Source organism: Momordica charantia (genome assembly GCF_013281855.1).
Source record: "Momordica charantia cultivar OHB3-1 chromosome 6 unlocalized genomic scaffold, Mcharantia_2.0 BLBB01000006.1, whole genome shotgun sequence".
Taxonomy (NCBI): Eukaryota; Viridiplantae; Streptophyta; class Magnoliopsida; order Cucurbitales; family Cucurbitaceae; genus Momordica; species Momordica charantia.
The window spans coordinates 15,604,563-15,614,753 of record NW_028275164.1 but is presented as its reverse complement, the minus strand read 5'-3'; positions in this window follow the sequence as shown (position 1 = coordinate 15,614,753).

The window sequence follows — 10,191 nt, the reverse complement described above, 5'->3', positions numbered from 1 at the left end:
CCAAAGTTCATAAAGAGTTTTATCTAAAGAAGGTCTAAGTAAAACTCTATTTAAAACATAACAAGCGATATTAACGGCCTCCGCCCAAAAATAAGAAGGTAAACCATACTCATGTAACATTGACCTAGCAAATTCTTGCAAAGTACGATTTTTCCTTTCAACCACACCGTTTTGTTGAGGAGTTCTTGGAGCGGATAAATTATGAGAAAATCCATTTTCTTCACAAAAATTTTCAAAAGTATTACTATCAAATTCTCCTCCATGATCACTCCTAATTTTAGAAATCAAAAATCATTTTTCATTTTGAACTCTTTTGGCAAAACTAGAAAAACTTTTCAAAGCATCATCCTTATGTTTTAGCATCAAAACCCAAGTAAATCTTGAAAAATCATCAACTATCACAAAGGCATAATAGTTCCTTCCAAAACTAGCAATTCTAGAAGGGCCAAATAAGTCCATGTGTAATAGTTGTAGGGGTCTTGTAGTAGAGATCATATTTTTAGATTTGAAAGAAGACTTGGTTTGCTTACCCATTTGACAAGCATCACAAACTTTATCTTTTTCAAATTTAAACTTGGGAAGACCTCTAACCAAAGAATTCTTGGAAATATTTGAAATTAAGTGCATGCTAGCATGTCCTAGTCTTATATGCCATAACCAAGAATCATCATGCAAGACCGATAAACATTTATCACTAATAGGACAATCATTCAAATCAATAGTATACACATTTTCATCCCTATTTCCAACAAATAAAACTTTTCTATCACTAGCATTTTCAATTATGCAATTCTTTTTATCAAACACAACTCTAAATCCTTTATCACACAATTGACTAATACTAAGTAAATCATGTTTTAAACCATCAACCAAAAGTACATCTTCAATCAAAATAGAAGATTCATTACATATACTACCCTTACCTATTATTTTACCTTTCTTGTTATCACCAAAGGTTACAAAACCTCCATCCATTTTGGAGAAAGCGACAAACTTGGATTGGTCTCCCGTCATGTGCCTTGAGCAACCACTATCCAAGTACCACTTACTTTTCTTGGAAGCTTTCAAACAAACCTACAAACACAAAAATTTAAATTTGATCCTTTGGTACCCATACTTGTTTGGGTCCTAGAAGGTTAGCATTAACAAACTTGGGGATCCATTTCATTTTTGCATTTTTTATTGAAAGCATATGATTTAGACAAGTAACAAGAATAAGATTTATGTCCATACTTGCCACACGAAAAACAAACAACATTATGCAATGAATTATCTTTTACAACAAATTTATGCATTTTACTTTTCTTGGAGAAAATTTTTCTTGGAGCATTGTGAAACTTTGCTCTTTGAGAAAAATTTCTTCTAGTAGTTTAAGCATATTTTAATTTAAAGCACTTAGGTCTTATATGACCTTCAACACCACAATAATGACATATAGGCACAAAGTTAATTTTAGTATGTTTAGATACAACTTTAGGAGCAACAAGCTTAGGCATATTAGGAGATGCTTTAACAAAGATAGTTTTAGAATTTGACGGAGTAGAGCATTCATCAATATAGCCTAAACCTTTTTTATCACCATAAGGTTTACCTACTTCAATAATCTTGTCCAACCTTTGAGCACCTATTGTCAATTTTTTAATAGGATCTTTAGCCTTATCAAGTTCCACTAAAGCATTTGATTCATTTTTCTTAAACAATTTAATCAAATTATCTTTTTCACAACCATCATGCTCAAGAAATCTAATTTTATCAAGTAATGCATTTTTCTCATCACAATCAAGAACATGCTTATCACAAGAGATATTTACAACATCATACTCATTTTTCTTTAAGCAAGCAATATCATCAAGTAAAGACTTATTTTCACTAGTTAAGACATTGTATTTCTTTTTAAGCATAACATATTTAGGACCAAGCTTTTCTAAATCATTTTGCATATTCTCAAAAGCTTCAAACAACTCATCATAATAAAGGGGATCAAGAGTTACCTCATCATCTTGTTCATCCTCCTTGTCACTATGAGCCATGAAGCAAAAGTTGGCCACTTCTTCATTCTCACTTTCACTTCCACTTTCATCACTATCATCCCAAGTAGTCTTCATTACTTTCTTCTTGGATTTCTTGGATGATTTAAGAAGAGGACAATCGGTTCTAATATGACCCAGTTTTTTGGGTTCATAACAAATTACCTCATCCTTTTTGCTCTTTTCACTTTTTAACTCTTTTTGGTTGGAGAAATTCTTCTTGAATTGTTTCTTTCTCTTGATGAAATTTTTATACTTACGTGAGAGATAGGTCACATCATCTTCATCAAGGGCATTCTTACCTTCGGAGTCAACTTCTAAGGTGATGGCCTTTAATGCTATGCTCTTCTCTTTCTTTTTCTTCTCATCCTCCATGTTTTTCTTGATCTTTATCTCATGCGTCATCAACGAACCAATGAGTTCGTCCATGGAGAGAGTCTTGAGATCCTTTGCCTCTTGAATGGCGGTGACTTTAGGCTCCCATTGTTTAGGCAAGGACCATAAGAGCTTCTTTTGAAGGGATGTGATTCCCAGAGCGGAAGCGGATCTTCGTTGCTGATTTTCGAGATACAAAATTAAATTTCAAAGAAGGAAAATGCAGGGGAAACCAAATATCTTTGAAGAACTTTTTTTCTACGGTTTCCCACGAACACCACCACTACGTCTTCCTCCCTATCCTCTTGGGTCTCGAGATCGTGCTTGTGATAGCACCTTGATCGAAGAGAGGGAGAGATTGAGAGAATTTTGAGAGAAAATGATGGGAGTTTTTTTCTTTTCTGTTCTGTAAAAAAAACTGCTCTTCCCATTCTCCAACACTTGAAGAAGAAGAAGAAGGGTGACGTTGGGTAACTCCCCACGTCACAAAACCTCTCACTCCCTTGCAATTTTGCAGGGGAGTTTAATAATAATACATATTATTATTATTATATTAATATAATTAATATATATATATATATAATAATTAAAATATAAAAATAATTTATTAATTAATCATATTAATTAATAAGTTATTAATTATTAATCCAATTAATAATTAATTAACATATATATATTAAACAAATAAATAATTAACATTTAATAATTTATCATAAAAATAGAATCATATTCTATAACATTTCTCTCATATAACCTATAGTTCTAATGTACATCTTATGCACATTATTTTTAACCTATAGTTTTAACATGAATCTTATTCATATTAATTTTATTTGAATCTCATTCAAATAATTTCTCTCATAATATATAGTTTTAATTTATAATTAACTATATATTATAATGTATCAATATACATATAATCCCTTAAGTAATTTGAAGATTTCAAATTCTTCCAAAAACTTGATCCTCGTTTTACCCGTTATGAGCTAGCAAGGGGACTTAATGGACCTACAGATCAGAAGCTCCAACGATGCGAGATTAATCGGTCAAACTCATTGACTGAGTTAATCAAGATTCGTTAACTACGGGTCATTCCACTAAAGACCCGCAGTTGTACTCTTCTCACTGCAGAACGTTTTCGTGTCCACGGATATACGACCATAAATGACGAGTCAATCCTTCACGAGTTCTCGTAACTCAAGTTGGGTCAAATTACCGTTTTACCCCCGAGTTACATCTTACTCCTTAAACACCACTGCTTCTCTAATGAACAACTCGGTTATAGTCCAACCAATAACCGAAAGTCCCTCTCGGCCAATGAGAGGGTGGGGCCCCTTGTTTCTGGAGTCAGCATTTAAGGGAACACTCATCTACTCCCCTAAAGTCGGGGAGGAGTGAATTCCATCTTGTGAAGTTATGTTCCCAGCTCCCCACTTGGTCTCATCCCCAAAATGGTAGGAATGTTGAGTCGGCGACTCGGGCCACACTCACCCATACAGATCAAAGGACGAGCCCTCACGGGTAGGAGTCCATAACTCACTCAAGATTGAGAATGAGTTGTCTGGTCATTCTAAGAAATAACAATCTATTAGTTAACGATGTTACATCTAAAGATTGTCTATTTCGCGGTCCGGTCTTATACATACTCATTGTACAGGATACCTCCACTCGCATATCTCCACACGAACGACCTGGATCAAGTCATCTGTAACCTTTATAGAGTGGGTCGTATCTATAGTGTTGCCAGGATAAGGTACCCAGCCTTATCCATATACTATAGACTCTTTAGGTTATTCATGGGATATTATCCATTCATACATCAGGGGTATATCAAATATATACTCCGTATATCAAATATACCCAGTATATATATACTGTCCCGATTACATTCAAATAACCTTGGATGTTTAGTTTATTGGATTTGGACAATGCAATGCTATGTTTCAACAACAAATTTATGGAATGAAACTTTATTGAATATACATTTGTTTTTACATAATACAAACTACGAGTTTAGGGCAATACACCCAACATCTTTACCTTCTCAAGATTTGAATATTCTTTTCCAAGTCCTTCTAAAGCATTGACAATGTTAGTAAATCTAATAAACATATCGGAAATAGCTTCATTTTCATCAATTTTAAACATTTCATATTGATGAACTAACATGTCAATCTTTGTTTCTTTTACTTGACTAGTTCCTTCATGAGTAATTTCTAATTTATCCCATATATCCTTAGCGGTTTTACAAATCGACACCCTATTATACTCAACTTCATTCAAAGCACAAAACAAGCAATTAATAGCTTTAGCATTTAAAGAACATGCTTTCTTTTCAATTATAGATCATTCTTCTTTAGGCTTTACAGCTCTAACACCATCAACATCTTTTGTTGGAATTTTAAATTTTTCTTCAACAACATCCCACAAATCATAGTCAATAGAAAGCAAGAAAAATTTCATTCTATTTTTCCAATAACTATAATTATTACCATTAAAGAAAGGAGGCTTAGTAATAGATTGACTATCGGTAAAAGGGATGAAACCTAAAGTTGTCATAGCTAAAAAACAATTAAGTTTATCAAAGAATAGCAACCTCGCTCTGATACCAATTGTTGGATCAGTATGGCAACCCTAGAGGGGGGTGAATAGGGTTTAATTAACAAAGTATAAACTTTTTAATAAATTGGCCCAATTTAGACAAAAATAATACACTTTTTGAGATATGCAATTTTAACAAAGTAAAATAAAATAAATTTTAAGGCAAACAAGAGAAATTTAAAGCAAACAATAAAATTCTAAGATTAATTGCAAAAATAAATAAGAGAGAGGGTTAGAGAAATTTGACACCGGGAATTTTTATAGTGATTCGGCACAACTGTCCTACTCCACTTCCCAAGCACCTCTTGGGTTGTAAATTGAAATTCTGACTCTTTCCACGGTAGGAATCAAACCGGTACACTACTCTTCACGAGAGCAAAGACGATCCTCTCCACGGTGAGGATCACATGGTTACAATAAGTTGAAGATTTTGAAACACACACTTACAAACTCTCAAATAGAGTAAATATACAAATTTGAGGTCAAAAAAATTTCAATCCTCACAACAATAAAATTTCTCTCACAAATAAGATGGAAAGAAAAATTGAGAACTTGGAGAGATTAGCAAAATGAGAATTTTGAAGTTATGGAGGATTGAAAATAAGAGAATTGTTGTGTAATTTTGAATGAGAAGTTTAGTTTAAATAGAGGGAAGAAAATGGTAATAAAATCAAGTTTAATTTTAAACCATTAGATCTTAATCATTAAGAATGAATGGTTGAGATAATTTTGAAAAAAATAAATTAAGAATAATATATATATATATATATAAAGAGATGTGACAAGTTTTTTTAATTATATATAATATTAATAATATATATATATATGTGTGAGAAAACGGTAAAGTTTCAAAATTTTTTTTTAAACTGACACAACATTTAATGTGACAGTGACTTTTTTTTTTTAACAAAGTTACCGTTGGTAACTTTTGATTTTTTTTTGATTTTTTTTAATCTTTTTCTTTTCTTTTTCAATATATATATATACTTTAAAAAGAAACTTGTCACTTGTCACCTTACGAACTGTCCATGTCATCTTCTCGGGTATTTTTCCTTCCAATTTGTTTCGATCGTAACTTCTCTGTTTGAGCTCCGATTTGGATGATCTAACAGTCGTTGGAATCGTTGTAACGAGCTCTACACTATAGAAACTTTAAAATACAAAAAATGTCAATAAATAAAATGAAGTTTGTTATCATCAAAACATTAATTAATTAATTAATTAAAATTAATTAATTTGAGATTAAGGTCAAAAAGCCAACATTAGCTACCCTGATACTTCAATAACAAAAGGTGTTTCAAGAACACCTTCAATATATTCCCTTTCAACTGCAAGGGTCCCTCCACAGATACGTTCGTGGACAAAATAAATTTGCTTTTCTATCTGCAGTTGCCAATAAAATGTTAATTTATAGGCCACTGATCCCAAAGTAGAAAACAAAATTAGTTGGAAAAGAAAATAATTAGAGTTGACTCAATCCACAAGCCAAAGTATGAAGCACCATGGGAGGGTGAAGGAATAGGAGCTATCACGACACGACCATGTTCAAGGAATAGCACTTGTATGCCTCTGTACTTACTACTTACTACCAACTTCAGTGAGAAAGACATTAAATTGACCCCATTGGGAAAGATCGTGAGGGAGGGAGGTTAACGATTACATTGTTAATGTTATCTTCAACCTCCGTTTCAAGATGTTGTAACTCAAGGATTGCTATTGAAACCTCAAATTTAGAAGGAATTTTTACACGAGAGGTCATAGAAAGACTTCCTTTTCCATTGGCATCTTCTCACCTTCTATTTTGAGTTCCATTTCTACACACTTTCGTAATTGATCCCTGGCATCACCCCTAGTAACTATTCTGTTGGGAAGGATGTTTTATCTTCTCTATTTTACCTATTCTTTTTACTCAATACAATTTTATCCATTCTTTTTATTTAATACAATGTTATGCCCAACAATATACATATATACACAAACACACATGTATACAACGAGTTTACAAGATAGATTATTTTCATGCAGCATTAAAACTAGTAATTCTTTTGACAGGATTTCATATTCAACAGTCAGGTAAGTTCCAACACAATTGAATGACTATGCCTCCTCTCCAAGTATATCACCATGAATTAACCAAGTGTAGTAGCTGCCACAAAACAATAAAAGCTTATTTCATACAAACTCTTACGAGAGATTTCAGCACAGTAAAAAGTTACATTACAAGTATGAGGAATGCAATATAATTTATGCTAGGATCTTTTTCGGTGTAGACCAAAGCATATTGTTCAGACAATACAATTACGTAATTTCTTTGAAGATGACATTTGTAAATACCTGAGCTGATAGGACGTGGATATCGTAGATATAGGCTTGTTTAAATATGGTTCAAGGACAAATGTGATATATGGGACAAATCGCACCATTAGAGGTCTAGGGGTCATGAACTCGAGCTGGGTCTTGGTAGATATTGTTGGGGGTTGTTTTTGTGTCGTTCGTAATTGTCTTCGCAAGTTGTCTGAGGGGAAAGCTTCCCGCCGCTCCATCGATGTCGCGGTAATGTGTCGTCGGCAGAGATCAGTGGAGGAGGGAGAGAAGAAAGGTGGTTTGGTGTGAGTTGGGAGAGACCGGAGAGCGACATTGAAAGATGTGGTGGGAACTGAGGAGGTAAAATGTTTAAGAAGTATAAAATTTTTAAGTTAGGTTTAAAATGTGTCACTTTTAATGGCTGGCTATGGCGGGCTAAGCCCGACATTGAAACCTAAAAAAAAAAATTGTTCTGTTTTAGTGCCTTTTTTTTTAGCTTGTCTGATATTGTTTCCTCTGTATTTTTTTGTCTGACATTGTTTCTTCTATGTTCATTTTTGTCTGACATTAAAACTCATATTTGTATTAGTGTTTACAGCAAAGATTAATCTTAAGCAGTTTGGTTCTCTTTGACTTTTTCATCAGGTAGATATTATCTTTAAGCATGATAAAAAAAAAAGTTATACGTATCTATTGGGTGCATATATTACTAAAGCAAATAAAAACTACCTCGTCATCATCATCTTCTAAATCAGTGACAACATGTTTGTCCATCAGTTCCCTTCTTTAAAACCTCTTTATTAACATGAACCTAAATTCTTCAAGTTAGTACACATTATTATCAAAATTAAGCTTTAATGGTGAGATTCGCTCACCTTCTTTAGTATGATATTCTCCTTACATTTGTAGCATCTTTGAGGAAATATCATCATCAGATTCAGTTTTTGAATATTCTTTTATTTCTCTTCTCTTCACTGCAACTCATCATTCATCGTTCCATTCTCTTCATCAGACTTTGTATCATCATTTAAAACATTTGATAAATTCTTAAATTTAGAAGATCAATAAATGTATATACAAATAGAAGAATTATTAAACTTAGAAGGGCAATGCATGTATCACTATTTTTTTTTAACTCAAATCAATACTTGCATTAAATTAAATATGCCACAAGGGCTACAATTGAAAAAGGTGGGCCATTTTGATAAAGAACCCACGAAGGAAAGTCAGTATTCCATGAGGCACTAAGTTGAGATACAAGAGCATGTTTTGGCAATTGATTTGTCCAGACAATCATCTCCCTTTGCACATGGATGAAGAGGATACCTTGGAGAAGAACTTCTAGCCCCAAGAGTTCAAGAGTTCAAACACCAACACTGTCGTCTCATCTAATAACTCAAATTCCTGTGATAGCAACGCGATAGCCACAAGACAATCAAATTTCAGAATAACCCTTCCGAAGCCGGACCAAATACTTTGACATGCGCAATTTTGATAGATCAAATCTGCTAATTCAGGGTTTGTACAGACAAAACAAGTAGATTGATTGTATTATGTTGAGCCCTCTTGACATAAGCCCCTATTTAAAACAAGATTTCCAAGCGCAGGATCTGCGCTCGAGAGGAATGAGGGACGATCTAATTTATGAATTGTCACATTAATTGTTATGTTGTCCATGATTTTCTTTTTGTTTCCTTCTTTGGGAAACTTTTTTATTGTTTATCCTACAACTGTGAAGGGATTCTGAAAATCAGCAACTTTCCCCGTATAATTGACATTTTAAATGGGGTTGGATCTGAAACGTTCGGACCAGGATCTGCTCTGATGATCATCTCGGACGAGCCGCCACTCAGATTCAAATAGCTTAGACTGAGTTTCCTTATGTGCCATTTTATCGCCCCTTCCAAACTTGTGAATTTCACCTTCTTTATTTTCAGAGAAACACAACCATGTTCCATATTGGTTTGGTTTTCCTCTATCAACACCTATAATAGCATAACAATCATCACAAATCATTGGAAGATAGAAAATATGATCCAAAAAGGAAATGACATCAAATCTGATAACTCTTGTCAATAACGACTTTCCAATGAGACAAATGTCAAGCTTTTTCTTCGTGAAGATTGTAGAAGAGTCATTCACAGCAAACAGAATTGCATCTTCCTTCGAAGTTACTTTAGCCTATTTCCCCTTACGTCCCACTAAGTCTCCACTGCCCCACTTTTTGTCGATGTCATTCAATTTCTTATTTTGCCTTTTCTGAGCATCCTCACACTCTGCAGTATTCATGGCAACCTCCGCTTGGGTTCTTGATGATTGAGTCTGTATATTTAAATATAAGACATTTATCTTTGTAAAACCGAACAAGACATTTATAGATAACTATTGAAGTTATACCTCTTCTTTCCCTTTCTAAGGTGATTCTGCACGATTCCTTTGAACACCCTGATGTTATACCAGCAGCTTTTAATTTTTCACTTGATCGTCGAGATGCTCATCTTCTAACTTTGATCATATCTACTGACTTTATTTAGATTTTAATTTATTTAAATATAGAAAGTAGTTGGACTTATGTCGATATACTCCTCAAGTTTGATTTTAAAATTCTTTTTAAATTACGGGAAGGCAAAAAACAAGTTTTTAAACTTTTCTTTTGTTTGTTTTCCATGGTTCAAAGTCCAAAAATTAGAACAAAAAGACTGTTGGACTTACCTCCCTCAAACAACTGTTGAAAAGGCAGCTGGAACGACAAATCGGGGCATTGGACGATGGATTAGAGCGTAGGCGGCACGCAGACTTATGGATCTGGGTGGATCTGCAATTCGACGAGTGACAAACTGACACGTGGTGGATCTCGTTTGGGGTTCCCTCATTGGTGCGGTTG